This window comes from Petromyzon marinus, chromosome 16 (genome assembly GCF_048934315.1).
Source record: "Petromyzon marinus isolate PM22_M1 ecotype Great Lakes invasive population chromosome 16, UKy_Petmar_22M1.pri1.0, whole genome shotgun sequence".
Lineage (NCBI taxonomy): Eukaryota > Metazoa > Chordata > Hyperoartia > Petromyzontiformes > Petromyzontidae > Petromyzon > Petromyzon marinus.
Window position 1 is genome coordinate 491,492 of NC_133682.1, and position 20,111 is coordinate 511,602.

Here is a 20,111-nt window from a genome sequence, read left to right on the forward strand (position 1 = left end):
CGCAGTGGTTAGCGAGCTAAGCTACGAACCCGGCGAACTATGAAGGCCAACACGGCACACGAGGGGGTGGTATTGCCAGCACCACGCCCGACCGCCTTTGTTTCCGAGTGGTGATGTCCATATGTCGCACCAGGTACTAATTTTAGGATAAATCGACCGATCGGATGCCCAGAGCCGGTTCAGATAATTGCCACTGGCGTTGGTGACTGTGAGCGGGGACTCGAACTCGGGATGCCGGGGTCGTAGCGCAGCGCGCTAACTGCTCCACTACCTCTGCCCATAAATATACACAGATAGAGATGCACACGCCAACACACCAGTTTACACTCATTTAAAGTCGGTTGTTTTTACTCTGATTTATTTTTGCATCGTTGCTTGCACGTTATATTGATCGAGCCACTCACCCTGCCTGCCCCTCGAGTTCCCACCCGGCTCACGGGACGTCAGCTCGCCTGGGATTACGTCTCGACCGCGAATCTTAGCGATAAACCATCGCTGGTAGGAAGCAAACCCTTTCTTACACGGCTTCCATCAGAGCCTCTCGGAGATTTGTTTGTGGCCATTAAGGCCTTGGGAGACTGGTGCAAGGGTTGGCAGGGCGCAATGCAGGGCGCTCTTCTCTACGCTCTACGTTCCGCTATGCAGGGTGCTGTATGGGAGGCGCCTTGTAGCCTGCACACTGCACTCCACGCCCCGCACTGCACACCCCGCACCGCACACCCCTCGCACTCCACACTCGACACCCGGCAGTGTGCCGCCGGTCTCTCGGCGCCCCGGCGGGTCACCGGAACTCGCGACTATAAAACCACTTTGTTCCGAGAGGCTTGGTCCCATCTCCGCGGCCCCTCCCCCGCTCCCCCGGGGCAGCCTCACATCCATCTCTGTGCGGGCATTGTTCGCCCAGCACGTGGTGGGGCCTGGCACAGATGTAAGCAATTAGACGGAAAGGACCTGAGATGAATCGCTCTTTACACTGCCAGACTCATTTACAAGCCGGGGGGTTACGGGCTAGGGGGAGCCGTGGGTCGAACCTCCCCCTTCGGCCTCTCCCCGTACCCCCCCCCCCCCACTCTCTCCCTCCCTCTCAACCAAACCTTTCGGAATCCATATCCACGTGGTTCCTCCCATCTCTGCTTTGGATAAATAATCGGGCAATTCGCCTCCTTCCCATATCTGTCCCATCAACATAAAAAATAGTATTTAACTATTTTGACACGTCCCATCAGCTATATGGCTTCCTTATGGGAGTGCACGATTTCAGCACCAATACAACTTTGAACCGGTTTCAACATTCGGTGTCTCATTAGCAAATTCAGGCTCGCTTGAAGCGATTTTGGTGAACTGCCAGATGCTATAGGCAAGGATCCTCTCGGTTAGACGTGGGTCCTGGTTCTGCTTGAAATGAAATTGCATGAACGCGTTTAATCCATGTGGAATCAATGCGCACCTAGCTTGGCACAAGCGCTGTGGAGACGTCACCGTTACTTCCTGGCGAACAGTGGCTGTTGTGGTGTTTTGTGTGTGTGTGGGTGTAGTGGGGAGTCGTGGCGCGATGGAAAGACAAAGGTGGCCGGGCGTGGTTCTGGCCACCCACCACCTAGGCCTTCATAAGTGCTCGCTAACAGAACTTGCCTCAACAGCCTGTTAAATGCTTTACGGGGGATCTTTGTCTGTTTGGTCAGTGTGTGTGTGTGGTCTCTGTGTGTGCTTTGGGATACAGTACACTTGGAGCGCTGTGTACTCATGTCTGTCAGTGTCTGTCAGTGTGTGTCAGCGTGTGTGTCAGTGTCTGTCAGTGTATGTCAGCGTGTGTGTCAGTGTCTGTCAGTGTGTGTCAGCGTGTGTGTCAGTGTCTGTCAGCGTGTGTGTCAGCGTGTGTGTCAGCGTGTGTCAGTGTGTGTCAGCGTGTGTGTCAGCGTGTGTGTCAGTGTCTGTCAGTGTATGTCAGCGTGTGTGTCAGTGTCTGTCAGTGTGTGTCAGCGTGTGTGTCAGTGTCTGTCAGTGTATGTCAGCGTGTGTGTCAGTGTCTGTCAGTGTGTGTCAGCGTGTGTGTCAGTGTGTGTCAACGTGTATGTCAGTGTTTGTCAGTGCTGGCCTGCTGTGGCGTGCCAGCCTTCATAGGTGCTCGCTAACAGCACTTGTCCCAACAGTCTGTTACGGCTATACGGGGGATCCTTGTCTTTGTCAGTGTTTGTCAGTGCTGGCCTCCTGCAGCAATCTTCGTCTTTGCAGGCGAGTGGACATTGTGTTTGCAAGTGTGCGTTCCACAACGCACGCGTGTGTACGCGCGTGCGTGCACTGGGGAGACAAAGGCCGCTCGGCGTTCTGCCCACGCCACATTCATAGATGTAATAGGTTCTCGTTGATCACAGCACAGCCCCAAGAATCCGTGTAGGCTACACGGGGCACCTCTTCCTCCGTGCGTCCGTGTGCGCAGCGCGCGTGTCCCATCCTGCGCACCGCCTCTGAATGATAACACCGACTGCGGCCGCGCACTGCTAATGATCGCGAGAGTAGTTGGTGGTGGTGCTGGTGGTGGTGAGATCTCGGTTCTCAGACTGGTGCGCTGAGTCCCCCGCCCCCGTCACCCCCGTCTCATCAGCAAACACATCTCCCGCACAAAGTCATCCCGTAATTCGTGGAGCTGCACGGTGCTTTATGAGTGTGGTCTGGGGGTGTGTGGGTATCAGAGGGGGGTGATGAGGGAGGGGGGTGATTAGGGGGGGGCTGATAATATATTATAATGGTGGGGGGGGGGGGTACGCCTAACACGGGGCCGTAAATACCAGAGGAAGTAGGAATGTCCGTCTGCCTCGCGCGCCCACGTGCTCCGCCGCAGCCGGGGTCACCGAGAGGGCAATGAGCGATGGCACCCGGGAGAAGCCAATATCGCGATGTCCCTGAGCCCTGGTCGAGCCCTGTTACTCATCAGAATCACAATCTTTATTTAGACTCGAGGAATCCGATGAGCTATGAAGCTCTTTTCTCACAGATATCCAATTCGGGCGGATCAGCAAGTTGTATGTCATTCTTCACAAAATAATAATCCGCGTCCTCCCCATATCTTCTTTACACATCCTCTCAGCCACACGATCTTTCTCCTGCGAATGCCTAATTAAAGCCGCATTGGTTTAATGCAAGTAAACTGTGGACCGGTTTCGACCCACAGTGTCTCATCAGCAGAGTCCAGGCTTGCTTACGGCCCCGAGATAAACGAAATGGAATGTAGAGGAGATCCGGGTGGTGGGGAGCTTCCTTGAAGCTGAACCTGAAACTGAAATCAATGCAGACACGGTGGCCGAAATATGTAAGTTTTCAATCATCGCGTGTTACTCCCCGCTGCGACACGTGGTCGTTCTAAAACACGTGGTCATTTTACGAATAATATGGAACAAACACTGAAAAATGCGCGAAGAAGCCTGGAGTGAAGCGTGCATGGAATTATAATGATAGACAGGAAGGGGAACGGGTGGACGAGAGAAGACACGTGGGATGGCATCGCGTGGGATGGCATCGCGTGGGATGGCATCGCGCGGGATGGCATCGCGCGGGATGGCATCGCGCGGGATGGCATCGCGCGGGATGGCATCGCGCGGGATGGCATCGCGCGGGATGGCATCGCGCGGGATGGCATCGCGCGGGATGGCATCGCGCGAGATGGCATCGCGCGGGATGGCATCGCGCGAAGCGAAGTGAGTGGGGCTTGGGCAGGACGCGTCACGGACAGGAGGGACGATGGTCAAGGATGATGACGGAGCGGCAGCCAAGGCAGGGAACGCGTCCGAGAGGACGTCCCACCGAGGAGGGGGAGACGGAGCGATTAAACAAGCCCAGGTGACGAGTGAATAGTTACATCGCAGGACTGCTTTGCGAGGTGGAGCCTACAGCAGTGGATTGAGCATGACTGATGATGTTATGAATACGTGAAAACTCCTGTTGGACTAGGAAGCACACGTTCAGGTGTATGACCTCGTTATCTTCGTCTGTTTGCATATATACACATACATACAAAGAATCCCCATATAGCCTTCACAGGCGCTGTAAGCGAGCACCGATGAAGACCTTTGTCTCCCTAGTGCTGATGTTTACATACCGCACCAAGTCTCATTTATAGCTGAGTCAACCTAGAGAAGATCGAGGAAGCGAACTCGAGTCACCGGGTTTATAGCGCAGTGCGTGAACCACTGCCTCACCGCTCCACATACACGGCCAACACCAGTGAGGATTATTTTATCCGGTCCCGGGCCTTTTCTATGTCGACTCAGCCTCAAATGAGCACCTAGTGCGGTGTGTAAATATCGCTACTAGGGAAACAAAGGCGACTAGGCGTGGTGCTGGCCACCCACCCATTCGTGCGCCGCGCCCGCTTTCATAGATGCTCGTTAACAGCACTTGCCCCAACAGTCTATTAAGGTTATACGGGGGATCTTTGTCTTTGTGGGGAACGGACCGAGTGGTGCGCGCGTAAACACTCGCGAGGTCGCGCGCACATGTTGTCCATTTGCGCACACGTGTGCGCGTGCGTGTGGTTATCGGGAGAGAGCGCGGGAGACAGAAAAAGAGAGCGAGAGAGGAGAGAGAGAGACAGGGAGGAGAATGAGTTAGTGGGAGAGTGCAGAAAGAGCGAGAGACCGGGCGAGAGCCTCCTAGAGTGATGGCGAGTACGAGGGAGCGCGACAGAGAGAGAGCTGAAGAAAGCTCGATATTGAGAATGCGTGAAAGAGATTGAGAGTGGATGAATTGAGAGTGGAGAGAGGGGAGAGAGCGCGCGAAAGCAAGAGGGAAATCGCCCTCAGTGAGGGTCCGTGCGGCAGCAGCAGGAGGAGGCGGCGCGCTTTGATGACTGGACGCAGCTGCCAGGATGTGCCCCGTTATCCACCGCTCGCTACTTCCTGCCCTAATTGCTTTAAAGGCTGCAGGGCCCCGGCTGTAATCACCGCGGGGTCCCGGGGACACTGGAGCCCCCCCCCCCCTGCCCTGCCACCCCCCCACCCCTCCCATCTCGAGCCACCCGGCTCATCCTTCGTCCGGGTCACGCAGTGAACACTACTCACTGGGTCACGGGGTCACTGCGTCAAGGTTCTTAGAGCCACGGCTTACAGGGTCAAGATTCATAGTCACGGCTCACAGAGGTCACGGCTCACAGGGTCAACATTCATAGTCATGGCTCACAGCGGTCACGACTTATCATATGGTCACGGAGTCACGGCGCCGCGGCACACGGGGTCACGACCCTTACCCCGCTACACAGCCTCGGGGGACCTTGGTGAGTGACCCATTCAGTGGCAGGTGCAGTCTCGGGGGAGGAGGGGGGGGGGGCTCCTGTGCCGGGATCCGGGTGTCGCGCAAGACGCTCCTCTAGAGAACTTCTCGATGATGGTACTTGGCCTACTTTTCCCCGCTGGCCAGAGGTCTTGGAAGAAGACGTGGAAGTGCCCACACTCTACACCACCACACGCGACCTGCCCCTCACGGACTAAACTCTGGTGCATCCACTTATGCTGCTGAACTTAACAGACTCGTCAACAGTATCGTGACCATGAAATATATTTCATTGGCGACGTTTCGGGCAACGAATCTTCTTAATAGCAGTATCGTTGACGTGTATTGATTGTTGTTGGTTGTGTCTGTGCACCACTGCCGACACAGCAGCAGCACTGGCACGTGATTCACTGACATTGAGAAACTCGCCCCATTGTTTCCCCTGCCCCGCCTGGAGATGGACTCGAACCTGCGCTCTCTGGCTGGCGAGCCTCGTGTGCTGCCGATCCCTCCAAAATACCCCCCTTGTCGCCTTGACAGACTGTTGGGGCAAGTGCTGTTAGCGATCACATATTAAGGCCGGCACTGCACACGAAGGGGTGGGTGGCCAGCACTACGCCCGGCCGACTTCGTCTCCTGAGTGGCGATGTTGGCACACCGCACCGGGTATTCATTTGAGGCTGAGTCGACCTTCCACCTCCGTCTCGCAGTTAAACAAGGGTAGAAGGTGACCCTTTGTTGCTGGAGACTTGTCGATGTGTGAGGCAAACAGGTAACCGGTTTTTACCCGTTTTTTCCATTCAGTAACCGGTTATGTAAAGAGCGGATTTTAACAACCATCGCGCTTAAACACAGTTAAAGAATTATAATAGGGGAGGGGGGAGCGGTGGTGCAGGGGATTCCGCACTGCGTAATGAACCCGGATACCGCCAAGTTGATTCCTCGACCACGGCCAATTATCAGCGGCGCGTTGATCATCTGGACCGGTCCTGGCCCCCGTGTCCTCCCTGCACCAGCGCGCGTTGAAAATCGTGGCAAGGTGTGGTGAAGTATCGGTCAACAACCCTCGTGAGCGACGCGGTGGGGAGAGGCGGAGCCTTCATCCAGCAGTGGATTGAAGGAGGGGTTTCTATTTACCATGGTCATCGCTTGGCACGGTGAGCGAGGACACGGCTACTCACGACAGTATGCGTGGCAAGCAGTGAGTGGTACGTCTCCGGGATTCGATTATCTGGGAGATGGAGCGACGAAATCAGTTCATGCTCTGCTGCTAGGAGATGGAGTATCACATCGCACGATCGTGGGGAGGAGGCCTTCATCCAGCAGTGGATTGGTCATGGCCGACGATGATGAAATGGTTAGCGCACAGGACTCGCCATCCAGAGTCACCGGTTCGACTCCATCTCCCGGTGCGGCATTTGAAAGAACTGTGGAATATTTTAGAATCTCGCCCATTTCCAGCGCCTCTGTCCATTGCTCCACAGTTCGTCGATGACTGGCAGGTCGCGTGTGCTGGTGGGGTCAAGTCTGGGTGTCCCCACCTCTTTCAACACGTCTGCTCACCAACGTGGAAGAGGTGCTTGAGTCTGCTCTATTGGAGGTCCCCTCCGCCAGCAGTGGCGTGAGCGAACAATTGCAGAAACGCGCCTTTAGCCTTACACGAGCACAGCCATGCAGGTGCTGCCGGTACGTGGCGAGTCGCCCTGGCGCTCGGGGATCGCGTGCTGAGAGATTGGGAGATGTCGGGGGGGGGGGGGAACTCGGGGGGAGCGAATGCCGGGGGAGTTGGGGGGGATGTCGAGGGGTTAAGTGATGGGGGAGCGGATTGAGGGGCGGGGCACGGGCATTCGAGAGAGGCCGGCGCCGCGGGGGGTGCGGGTCAGAATAGGGTGGGGGTCAGAATAAGGTGGGGGGGGAGTTGGGTTTTTTTTTAGGGGGGGGGGGGGGTCCCGGAGTCTGGGCTCCAGATGGAGGAGCCGAGGCAGTAATTACCGTGTTTTGCTTCCCCGTAAAAACCTTATGATCCTCCTGTAATCCGGACATTAAACCTGGCACCGGCGCTAAGCAAACAGCATTCCGGGTTAATGTCCGAGCCGAGCAGCCGCAGCAGCCGCAGCGCGCGCGAGGGCCGCGTGGAGCGCGAAGGCGCGCGCCCGGCAGCGAACAGCGGCAAACAAATCCCTCCACACGGGCGGCATTGTTCCCGATAGAGCCTCCCCCCATCTCCACTTCTCACTGCGGCATGGGCTAAATAAGGAAGGTTTCTCCATCAGGGTGGATGCGCAGTGCGTCACAGCTTAAACAAAACCTGGGTTCGATTCCCGACTCGGGGCGCCTTTCTGTGCGGGGTTTCTGTGCGGGGTTTCTGTGCGGGGTTTCTGTGCGGGGTTTCTGTGCGGGGTTTCTGTGCGGGGTTTCTGTGCGGGGTTTCTGTGCGGGGTTTCTGTGCGGGGTTTCTGTGCGGGGTTTCTGTGCGGGGTTTCTGTGCGGGGTATCTGTGCGGGGTTTCTGTGCGGGGTTTCTGTGCGGGGTTTCTGTGCGGGGTTTCTGTGCGGGGTTTCTGTGCGGGGTTTATGTGTTCTCTCCCCCTGTGTTCTGCACGGGCTTCCTCCGTGTCCTCCCATAGCTAAACCCACACTCACATTGTAACTCGTATCGGTCAAACATCCCAATGCGGAAAAGTCACCTGCAAATTACTCAGTTGGGATCACACATAGCAGCAGCAACAACATAGGCCCCTACTGCGATCACTTTAAGAAGAGTCTTGAGACTCGGTAAGGCTCCTGTGGGTTGACACGCGGCATCAAGTCACCAGGGACAAGCAAGGGGCTCCCCGCGCCCTGCAGGTAGTGGGGGGGGGGGGGGGGGCGTTCTTTCGACCATACTTCACCACGCTGGTAAAGCCGGTACAAATGTGCTGCTCTGCCCTCCGCAGCAGCCTATAACACCTGTTTTACGCAAGGCGGTCGCCATCCTGATGACACTGAACGTCAAAACCGGTCCAGAGTTGTCCTTGCGTTGAGCCAATGCAGGTGAAGTTATGCAATCCCGTCGGCCGTGTGGCTGATGGGATTTGTATGAAATAAAAAATGCCTTCACATTGAGGGACAGCTCTCAAGCAGTTGGAAGGCACCACTCCCATCCACATGCCTTGCGATGCATCTCACGTGAATACCACGTGAGATGCACAATGCTCCCCTAGCCTTGTCTAGACCACCAGCTTAAACAAGCTAAACGTGCGGCCAGATTATTGTTGTTTCGGTCATAAACTCAGAGAGAGTTGAGAAACCGTGACCGTCCCATTCAGGCAGCGGTGGAACTTCGAGAACGCAGCGCAGGGCACGCCGTGGCGACACACAGACGAGGCCCGCGGGCTGCGTGCCCACCACCACTCACTCACGCAACTCTGTTTACTGCGGCTGTCATTACAAGGAGCGGAAGCCGCGTCTCTCGCGAGAGCAACAACAGCCGCGACGATGAGTGCGGTGGGATGACGAGTGCGGGGTGAGTATCGACTGCTATCATTGCATATCCAGGTAACAGAGTTAATAGCGGGGTGCGCTAACCACTCCCCCACCGCTCCCACTCCGAAAGATGTGGAACCGCGATGTACCTGCCCCCCCCCCCCTCATCCCAATAATGAGCGATAGCGGCCCTGGTACGGGACTCGAACCCAGACAATCCGTTCCGTGGCAGGGGCTGGAGGAGGATGACCGACTCCCGTGAGCTCGCCGCGCAAGTGGGTGCCATTATGAACCCCAGGGAGCATCAAAGGCGGGCGGAAGCAATTTCTTTGTAAAATGAGGACGAAAAATCCTCCTGCGTTTCCTCTCTCTGTTTAATCAGCGCTAATGATAGCGGGCGGGAAGCGGGTGCGGGGGGATGTTGGGTGGGTGGGGGGGACCTGTGTGGTGGAGGGGGGGGGCACGCTCAAATAAGGAGCAGGAAGGAGCCGAGATAATACCACGGGCTGTTCCCGACAATGGGGTCGGTGAGATGCTTCGCGGGATAACGCGGAGCGCGGCGCTCACAACAAACAGCGCCCTTGTTGGCCTGCGCCTCGCCACGCCGACTCTCCTCCCTGCTCGCCACTCCACGCGTGCGAGGGTCACAAACGGAGGTGGTGTCGAGGTGAAGGCGCGGGCCCTGCAATTGCTTCATTGGATCGTTTTGTCTCTCCCTGCCTGGTCGCGTCCCGTCCCGCGCAGTGTGCTAACCGCTACCCCACCAAACAGATTGAACACCACACACACACAGATGTGTGCAGCATTGCTTGTACGAACGCTTTCAACCTTGTCCAGACCACCATCTCAAAAGAGCTGAACGCATGAGTTCTGCACTCATCTCTGTGTTGTCATGGGCTGTCGCCTCGTTTAAGTCGTGGCCTCCTTGTTCGAGCGAATTTGCGACTCAACGGTGGCGAACCCGTGGGTACTGCAGGGTGCACGGCGCGACTCGAGACAAACACAGACCACGGCGTGACCAGCAAACGCGTCAGAACATCGCCAGGCCGATGCGCACGCCACCTTCATGAACATTGAAACTCAAGAAACGAGCCAGGGTCGTGCGATTGTGGCCATGCAAACCAAACTATGGACCGCACAGTTAACCCACTGTGGATTGCGCTCCTTCAACAGAGGAGGAAGAGCAGCGACACGACACCAACGCTCTCTCTCTCTGCTGAAGCCCTCTCGTCGTGGCCAGCAGCAGACCTCGACACTGGCGTCTCGCTCCTGAACCACATCGCTGCTGCTGCCATCTACACAAGGACAGAACAACAATATTATCATTAAGCGTCCTTGTGGAGAATATAACACAACAAACAAGCTGACAATTTGTCTGTCCACGTACATTTAAAAAATATATATTTTACACATCCCATCAGCCACATGGCCGTGGCAGCTCACTATCATTGGTTCAAGCAAGGCTGACAGCTGATGGGAATTATGAATGTCGAAACAGGTCTAGTATTTGATTGTACTGGACCAATGCTGCTAACATACGCTCCCAGAAGGAAGGCCGTTTGGCTGATGGGACGTGTACATTTTGTTTTATCTGGAGGAAAAGACATTTGGAATGATGCATTCACATGCACTCACAACAAAACAAAGATCCACCGTATAGCCTTATCACAATGTGGCGCTGACCACCCACACACGAGGGGTGGGTGGTCAGCACCACGCCCGGCCGCCTTTGTCTCCCCAGGGCTGATGTTTACAAGCTGCACCAGGTACTCATGTGAAGCTGAGTCGACCTGGGGGAGGCCCCAGGACCAGTTCAAATAATTACCCCTGTTATTGGTCGTGTTGATGAATCGAACTCGGGTCGCCGGGTTCTTAGCGCAGCGTGTTAACCGCTGCACTACCGCTCCCCACAACCGCAATACACTACCACCCACTCACACATAAACACACCATTCACACACACACACTCACACGTAATAGCACGCATAGCCACGCTGTTTACACGCCCGCGACCTCGCCCCGTGCCCTGCTCAGTGCTGATCGGCAGCCGCGAGCACAAATCACCCGAGCCGCGCTGATCGGCAGCCGCTCCCCTTCACAGGCTTATCTCTCCCACCGCTCCCTCTGACGCACGGACACGTTTGATTAGCAACCCTCAGAACATTTCACTCACTCATCAAGGGAGCGAGCACGGGGGCGAGGAGGGGAGGAAGGGGGCCGCGGTCCTGCCCAGATCTCCAACTCGGGGGTGTGGCGCACGCAAAGGCAGCGTGTCGGGGTGGTGTACGGGTGTAAGGTGGCAGGCGGGGTGGCAGGGTGTGTGGCATTGTGTCGGATGGAATGGCCGGGAATCGGGGCAGGGTGTCTGTCAAGTTTCAAGTTCAGGTTGATTTTGTTGAACCCGTTCAGAAATCAAGAGATCGGGATATAGTTTCATTTGAAAGTGATCTGGGGCATTAGTCCGCCAGTAGGGGGCGATAGTTGCTGGAAATGCAAATGTGGATGCGTGGCAAGATGCCCGATAGAATGCGAGCGCGTGTGGCAGGGCAGCAGCGGGGAGTCACACTGCGTGGCAGGGTACCAGCTGGGAGGAGCTGGACGCGGTACGGACAAGGTGCAATGTGGGGTGTCAAGGTGCAATGTGGGGTGTCAAGGTGCAATGTGGGGTGTCAAGGTGCAATGTGGGGTGTCAAGGTGCAATGTGGGGTGTCAAGGTGCAATGTGGGGTGTCAAGGTGCAATGTGGGGTGTCAAGGTGCAATGTGGGGTGTCAAGGTGCAATGTGGGGTGTCAAGGTGCAATGTGGGGTGTCAAGGTGCAATGTGGGGTGTCAAGGTGCAATGTGGGGTGTCAAGGTGCAATGTGGGGTGTCAAGGTGCAATGTGGGGTGTCAAGGTGCAATGTGGGGTGTCAAGGTGCAATGTGGGGTGTCAAGGTGCAATGTGGGGTGTCAAGGTGCAATGTGGGGTGTCAAGGTGCATTGTGGGTTGTCAAGGTGCATTGTGGGGTGTCACGGTGCATTGTGGGGTGTCAAGGTGCATTGTGGGGTGTCAAGGTGCATTGTGGGGTGTCAAGGTGCATTGTGGGGTGTCAAGGTGTATTGTGGGGTGTCAAGGTGCATTGTGGGGTGTCAAGGTGCAATGTGGGGTGTCAAGGTGCATTGTGGGGTGTCAAGGTGCATTGTGGGGTGTCAAGGTGCATTGTGGGGTGTCAAGGTGCATTGTGGGGTGTCAAGGTGCATTGTAGGCTGTCAAGGTGCATTGTGGGGTGTCAAGGTGCATTGTGGGGTGTCAAGGTGCATTGTGGGGTGTCAAGGTGCATTGTGGGGTATCAAGGTGCATTGTGGGGTGTCAAGGTGCATTGTGGGGTGTCAAGGTGCATTGTGGGGTGTCAAGGTTGTCAAGGTGCAATGTGGGGTGTCAAGGTGCATTGTGGGGTGTCAAGGTGCAATGTGGGGTGTCAAGGTGCAATGTGGGGTGTCAAGGTGCATTGTGGGGTGTCAAGGTGCAATGTGGGGTGTCAAGGTGCAATGTGGGGTGTCACGGTGCATGGTGTCACCGCGGAGCGCTGTTGCCACTGATTTGGCTGGAAGCAAAAGAGAAGTGGAGAGGAGGCCGATAACATCAGAACACGAGCTGCAAGTCCCTGGGACAAGGTGCGCTGTGATACGAAGACTCACCCCGCGCGACCTTTGACCTCTCACGAATTCTCATGCCGGCAGTGAATTGACACGGAGCGCCCCTTGCTACTCGCCTGCGTAGAGAGTTGGGGCAAGTGCTGTTAGCGAGCACGCGTTAAGGGCGTCCTGTGTTAAACACTCTACGGAGGTGTGCATTTGGGGACGAGTCGACCCACAGAAGATACCACTGATGTTGGCCGTGGACGGAGGTGCGAACTCGATTCACCGGGCTCGTAGCGCAGCAGCGCACTAACCACGACACTACCGCTTCCCCCACACACACTCACGTAATCACGTAATCATGCAACAATTGCGCAGACATAATCAGAGATGTGCTACGATTGCACCGTCTCGGGCAACACAATCACTCTATCTCGCACAGACACACTATCACGAGCGCACACAATCACACTATCTCGCAATCTCACACACACGGCGCGCACACACACCCTGCGCGGCGGTGGCGGCGCTTTGAAGTGTTGGTGAGACGTGGCGATGTCCCCGCTCCGCGCTCGGGACACGGTGGAAGACAAACAACAAGGGGTCGGATGATGGCGATGCTGCTGCTGATGGTGGTGGTGGCGGTTATGACGAGGTTAGGGCGCTGCGCTAGAAACCCGGCGACCTGAGTTCGATTCCCCGCTCACGGTCAACACCACTGACGATTATTTTAATCGGTCCTGGGCCTCCCCTAGGTCGATTCAGACTCAAATGAGTACCTGGTGCGGTGTTAACATCGCCAATAGGGAGACAAAGGCGACCGGGCGTAGTGCTGGCCACGTACTCCCTCGTGGGCCGTGCCGCCCTTCATAGGTGCTCGCTAACAGCACTTGCCCCAACAGCTTGTGGACGTTGTATACGGGGGAGCTTTGTGTGTCTTTGTGGTGATGACGACGGTTGCGGAGTGCACCCAAGTTCGATTCCTGCTCACGAACAATACCAGAGCGATTCAAGTGAGCATTGAGTGGGGCTCATCTCCGGTTGATAGTTCTGAGCCATTAGTGGCAATTCCACATACCTATGGCAGGGGCGAGTATTCCCATTGGATACTCACTGTTGGTCGACCCCGGAGGGAGGGATGATGGACGAAATCAACCTCCCCCCCCCCTAATCAGGATGTGAACTTGCGACCTTTCAATTCCGGGCCGCTCGCTCCACCGCTGAGCAGCCACCTGGCCATGCCGACTCATCCGGTCGGGCAGTGGGTCGCGTGATCTCTGCGTGCCCGGACCCCTCCCGTTCCAGGCGACAAAGCAACCCCGTTTCGAGTGACAAAGTTCCCGCGTTGCAGGCGACAGATGGTGGCGAAGGAGGCTTCTAGTAAGAGGAACCTCGTCTCTCCGAGCCCCGCGCGCGCTCGCGAGGGGCCCGCGCCAAGCCAAACAAACATCGGCCGGACGGACCAACAGGATGGAGGCTGCTACTTTTGGAAGTGTTTGTGCGGAGGAGAGAGGGTGGGGAGAGGGGGGGGGTTACAGACCCCGCAGGGCACAGGAGGCAGACAGAGTGGCTCCACTTAAACTGCCACTTCCCCTCGTAAGCCCCCGCCCGCCCCTCCCCTCTCATCCCCGAAAACAACCCCCCCCCTTCCATCCCCAACCCGCGCCTCCTCCTCACCCCCCTCCTTCTCCATCCTCCTCCATCCTCCTCCCAGCGCGACTACGCCGCACATCCATTCTCCTCCTCATCCCATCTCTCCCCTCCTCGTCTAAACTCCCATTCTCTCGTCCCATCTCTCCTCTCCTCCCTTGTCCTCGCCTCTCCTCGTCTCCTCCACCCCCACCCGTCCGCCGTTGTTGTGCGGGCAGAGAGGGGGGACGGGACCCCGCAGTGCGCAGCACCAACTCACCAAAAGACCAACTCAACAAAACACCAACTCACCAAAACACTAACTCACCAAAACACCAACTCACCAAAACACCAACAAACCAAAACACTAACTCACCAAAACACCAACTCAACAAAACACCAACAAACCAAAACACTAACTCACTAAAACACCAACTCACCAAAACACCAACTCACCAAAACACCAACTCACCAAAACACCAACTCACCAAAACACCAACTTACCAAAACACTAACTCACCAAAACACCAACTCACCAAAACACCAACTCACCAAAACACTAACTCACCAAAACACCAACTCACCAAAACACCAACTCACCAAAACACCAACTCACCAAAACACCAACTCACCAAAACACCAACTCACCAAAACACCAACTCACCAAATGACCACCCGGCACCGCAGGGTCGAGGCTCTCACGGAGAATCCTTCCGCACGGCTTCACTCCCAGCGCTATCATCAACGAGGCTGCTCGCTCACCTCCCGCGCCACATCTCAGTGTGTGCGTTCGGTGAGGAGCGGCGGCGCAGTGGTTAGCGCGCCTGCGCTACGAACTCGACCAAGACCTGTAGCGAATATCTGAACCGGATCTGGGCCTCCCCCCTACGTCAACTCCGCATCAAATGATTACGTGGTGCGGTGTGTAAACATCGCCACTAGAGACAAAGGCGGCGGGGGGTGGTGCTGGCCGCCCACCCCCTCGTGTTCCGTGCCGGCTTTAATAGGTGCTCGCTTACAGCACTTGCCCCAACAGTCTGTTAGGCTATGCGGGTGTGTACACCTGTGTGTGTGCACGCGTGCTTATGTACACGTGTGTAGGTGTACACGTGCTCGAGTGTTGACATCGCTCGGAGCTAAGCGGACTGTGCGTCTGACCCGTCCGTTGCCTCCTGTACATCCCTCGGACATTCCTCACCTCAGCGCCGCCTGGCCCAGTGGTCATCGGCGACACCAACACGGGGGCACCCCCCCCCCTCTTCCCCCCCCCCAACTCGCCCGCGCCCCCTCCACCACACAGAGGAACGCGGGGGTCAGGCCTCCCCATCCCGCCCCATCCCGGCCTGACCCGCGACCTCATCAAAAGCCTGGGAGGATGAGGAGGCAGGAAGCTTGTGGGAGGAAATTCTCAGCATTGCTCCCATATTGTTACCAGATGGGGATTGGGGGGGAGGGGGGTGGGGAAGTGTGATGGCGGGGGGGGGGGGGCTCCCTAGGCCGGCGCGACTCTCTCGCCTGCTCCTCCTCCTTAGCGTGGTGTCTGCTTCGCTGACAGAACCGGGGTTCACAGGGAACCAGGGGTCCTGGCAGGAGCGTGGGGGTCTCGAGTCCCCTTGCAAGGGAGCACGTCACCCCCCACTCCGTTGCTGCTCCCACTGCCCGTGAAGTTTGAAGGCGGCCAGATCGGCGCGTGGACGATAGCGTGGAGGTGGAGCACCTCTTCTCTTGGAGCGACGGAACCATCACTTCTGCTCCACCTCCTCTGCTTACATCCCCTCTCCATACACCCACCGCTCCCTCCTCAGCTCTCCTCCTGCCTCCCTTATGGTTCCTCCCTCCTCATCCCACCAACATCTTCCTCCCTCCACCTTCCTCCTCGTTCTCCAGTCCTCCTCTCTCACTCCTTAATCTCACCTTCTTCTTATTTCCTTCCTCGTCTATCCCTCTCTACCTCCCTCCCTTCCTCAGCCTTCCTTCTCCCCCCCTTCCTCCCTCCCTCTCTCCCTCCCTAGCAACCCGCGCAAACTTCACACCCCCTCGGCTCCAGCATAACACCACCCCTCCCCCGTACACCCCCTCATCCTCACCCCCCCACCCCCTTCATCTCTCTCCCACTCCCTCACGCACTTCTCTTCAGGAAGTTCACACTGGCTGGGTGATGGACACCGAGGTGCGTTACCGTGGCGACGCGCCCCTCCCCAGCCCGGGCCGCCTTTGTGCCCCGCGCCCCCGCGCCGCGCCGCCGCGCCCCCCCCCCTCCCGTGTAATCCCCCGCGCTGAATACAAAAATGTCTCCCGTGTCTCCCCTTTCATTTCTCCTGCCGCCACAATCTCACTCCAACTACCAGGGTCTCGCTCCAACTACCACGATCTCACTCCAACTACCAGGGTCTCGCTCCAACTACCACGATCTCGCTCCAACTACCACGATCTCACTCCAACTACCATGATCTCACTCCAACTACCACGATCTCGCTCCAACTACCACGATCTCACTCCAACTACCAGGGTCTCGCTCCAACTACCACGATCTCACTCCAACTACCAGGGTCTCGCTCCAACTACCACGATCTCACTCCAACTACCACGATCTCACTCCAACTACCAGGGTCTCACCCCAACTACCACGATCTCACTCCAACTACCAGGGCCTCGCTCCAACTACCACGATCTCACTCCAACTACCAGGGTCTCGCTCCAACTACCACGATCTCACTCCAACTACCACGATCTCACTCCAACTACCAGGGTCTCGCTCCAACTACCAGGGTCTCACCCCAACTACCACGATCTCACTCCAACTACCACGATCTCACTCCAACTACCACGATCTCACTCCAACTACCACGGTCTCACTCCAACTACCAGGGTCTCACTCCAACTACCACGATCTCACTCCAACTACCACGATCTTGCTCCAACTACCACGATCTCACTCCAACTACCAGGGTCTCGTTCCAACTACCACGATCTCACTATAACTACCAGGGTCTCACTCCAACTACCACGATCTCACTCCAACTACCACGATCTCAATCCAACTACCAGGGTCTCACTCCAACTACCACGATCTCACTCCAACTACCACGATCTTGCTCCAACTCCCACGGTCTCACTCCAACTACCAGGGTCTCGTTCCAACTACCACGATCTCACTCCAACTACCAGGGTCTCGCTCCAACTACCACGATCTCGCTATAACTACCAGGGTCTCGCTCCAACTACCACGATCTCACTCCAACTACCAGGGTCTCACCCCAACTACCAGGGTCTCACTCCAACTACCACGATCTCACTCCAACTACCACGATCTCATTCGAACTACCACGATCTCACTCCAACTCCCAGTGTCTCACTCCGAATAATAGAGTCTCACTCCAACTACCACGATCTCACTCCAACTACCAGGGTATCACTCCAACTACCACGATCTCACTATAACTATCAGGGTCTCACTCCAACTACCACGATCTCACTCCGACTACCAGGGTCTCACTCCAACTACAACGATCTCACTCCAACTACTACGATCTCACTCCAACTACCACGATCTCACTCCAACTCTCAGTGTTTCACTCCGACTACCACGATATCACTCCATCTCCCAGTGTCTCACTCCGACTACCAGGGTCTCACTCCAACTACCACGATCTCACTCCAACTACCACGATCTCACTACAACTACCATGATCTCACTCCAACTCCCAGTGTCTTACTCCGACATGTAAATACATAACTCAGACATCCTCATACCCACTCATCCGCACACACACTCACACCAATACTCTCACTCACACCAATACTCTCACACATACGCACACTCACACTCATACGCACACTCGCACATACTCTAGCACATACTCATGCACTCATTCACGCACGCACACAGCCACATATTCGCTCTCACAGGGCGGCAGAGTGACACAGTGGTAACACTCGATCCCGGGTTCGATTCCCGGCTCGGGCACTTCCTCTGATAGCTAACCCACACAAAGAGCTTAACTGGTGTTGGCCAAAAATATCCCAGTGCTTAAACATCACCTGCACATTACTCAATTGGGACCAAAGACAAATATCCCCCGTATGCTGTTAGCGAGCACCTACGAAGGCCGGAACGATACAGGAGGGGGTGGGTGGCCAGCACCACGCTCGACCGCCTTTGTCTCCCTAGTGGCGCTAGGCACTCAATTTAGGCTGAGTCGACCTAGGGAAGGCCCAGGATCGATGCGGATAATCGTCACTGGTGATGGCCGTGAGCGGGAATCGAACCCGGGTCGCAGGGTTCGTAGCACAGCGCGCTAACCGCTACACTACCGCTCCCTGGAGACTCCGACTCATACACACACGCGCGTCACCAGTGCTGAATGTAGGAAACATCTGACGGGCAACATCGGCTCGCGATATCTCCCCCCGCCTCCCCTTCTCACTTCCTCGCCCCCTTCCCGCTCGTCTTTCCCATTCGCTGCCTGACTCTGTGGCCGGGAGAGTCCTGCTTTGAGGAGAATGCGAATTGAGCAGCCAAATAAGCGTGAGAGGGCGGACAGGGTGCATGATCCCAATGTTTGCTCTGTGCAGATCGAGGTTTTGGTTTCAGTGTGGATCGCCTCTCCTCACCTCCCCAGACCACGCCTATCCTTACCTCGCCTCTCCTCACTCACCTCTCCCGACCTCGCGCGGGAGAGACGAGAAGCAAGCAGAGACATTGGTCACGGGGACTCGGACCAGGGGCACACAGGGCCAAGGGGGACTCGAACCCTACCCCCCCCACACCCCCGTATCCGTTGGGGTCCCACTCGGCAGGGTCTCACTACCCCCTTGAGTGACATCTCTTCTCTCTCACGGGGATGAATTCTCATCACGTAGGGAGCTCCCCCCTCCCCTCACGGCCAGAGCGTCCCCAGCATCACAATTAAGGCTCATCACGGGAAGCGGAGCGGAGCTCTCAGTAGAGACAAAGGAAGGGAGATGAGGGGAGAGTGGGGACGAGAGGGGGCAGGGCTCGCGGGATCACTCAGCCCTCCATGTCACGGTGCTCCTCACTCACGCTCACCAAATTGAGTTTACCAATCTACTACCCCGCCCCCAGAGATAGAGCCCTCCTGCCATGGTCCCGCACTCCCAGGGTCTACGCGCCAAGTGAAAGATCCTCGTGTGGAGAGCTCGATTATCATTATTAGTTCTCACATCCACATTTCTACCGAGCCTGGATTTCGTCCACCCTCCAACCATCACGCTCACCAGATCTCCCTGGCTTCTGTGTCTGTGTGTCAGGGTTGGGGTTAGCTCCAACGAGCCACAAACTCACCCCAATCCCTGACCCCAACAATCACAGCGATCCTTGACCCGTGCACATCGAGTGCTGACTTCAACCCCATCGGTGCAGTACAGCAATCGGCTTACTCGGAGCGGGAGTTGGGTAGAGAGTTGGCGGGGGGGCATTCACGGCACAAGGGAAAATCATGCGCGAATTGATTAATTATATACCGAACCCCCATCCCTCTCTGACCACGTGGTGGCACTGCGCCCATGTTTATCTCCCACTGCTCTGTTGCTGAAGGGTTCCCGGGTGTGCGTCACGCGCGAAGAGGGCATAGAGAGAGAGAGTGAGAGGGCAGAGGGGAAGGGGCATGGAGCGAGAGGGCAGGGAAAGAGAGAGAGGGCAGGGGGAGAAGGGGCATGGAGAGAGAGGGCAGGGAAAGAGAGAGAGGGCAGTGGCTAGAAAGAGGACAGGGAGGGAGAGGGCAGTGAGATAGCGGGCAGGGATAGAGAGGGGGCAGGTAGGGTGAGGGTAGGGAGGGAGAATGGGGAAGGAGGGTGAGCAGGAAGAGAGAAAGGGCAGAGAGAGTGAGAGGGTAGGGAGAGAGAGGGGGCAGGGAGTGAATGGGGAGAGTGGGGGAGGTTTCCCCAGCACAGAGAGGCCACTGTTCGCGGTGGACGATGGGGGAAGCCCGGAGAACACGGAGGGGGGAACATCGGGGGAGGGGGGCACGGGGGAGGGGAGGGGGGCACGGGGGGAGGGGGGTTGAATTCCGCCTCTACGCAGGGAAACCCTAACGCGAGCTATGCGGAGCACACAGACATAGCAAGAACAACAGCAACAACAGCAATAGCCAATCACCACCAAATCACGGTGATGTC

The 20,111-nt window shown here is 56.7% G+C and overlaps 1 long non-coding RNA gene across 1 annotated transcript; it reads right to left on the reverse strand.

Moving 5' to 3' along the window:
- Positions 1–1,026: 1,026 nt before the first annotated feature.
- On the reverse strand, positions 1,027–14,942 carry LOC142924724 (uncharacterized). The gene is made up of 3 exons (XR_012941793.1): positions 14,638–14,942; positions 9,877–10,021; positions 1,027–3,274 (listed from the first exon to the last, which is right to left on the reverse strand). It is a non-coding gene; the product is annotated as an uncharacterized LOC142924724 (long non-coding RNA).
- Between the last annotated feature and the right edge of the window lie 5,169 nt (positions 14,943–20,111).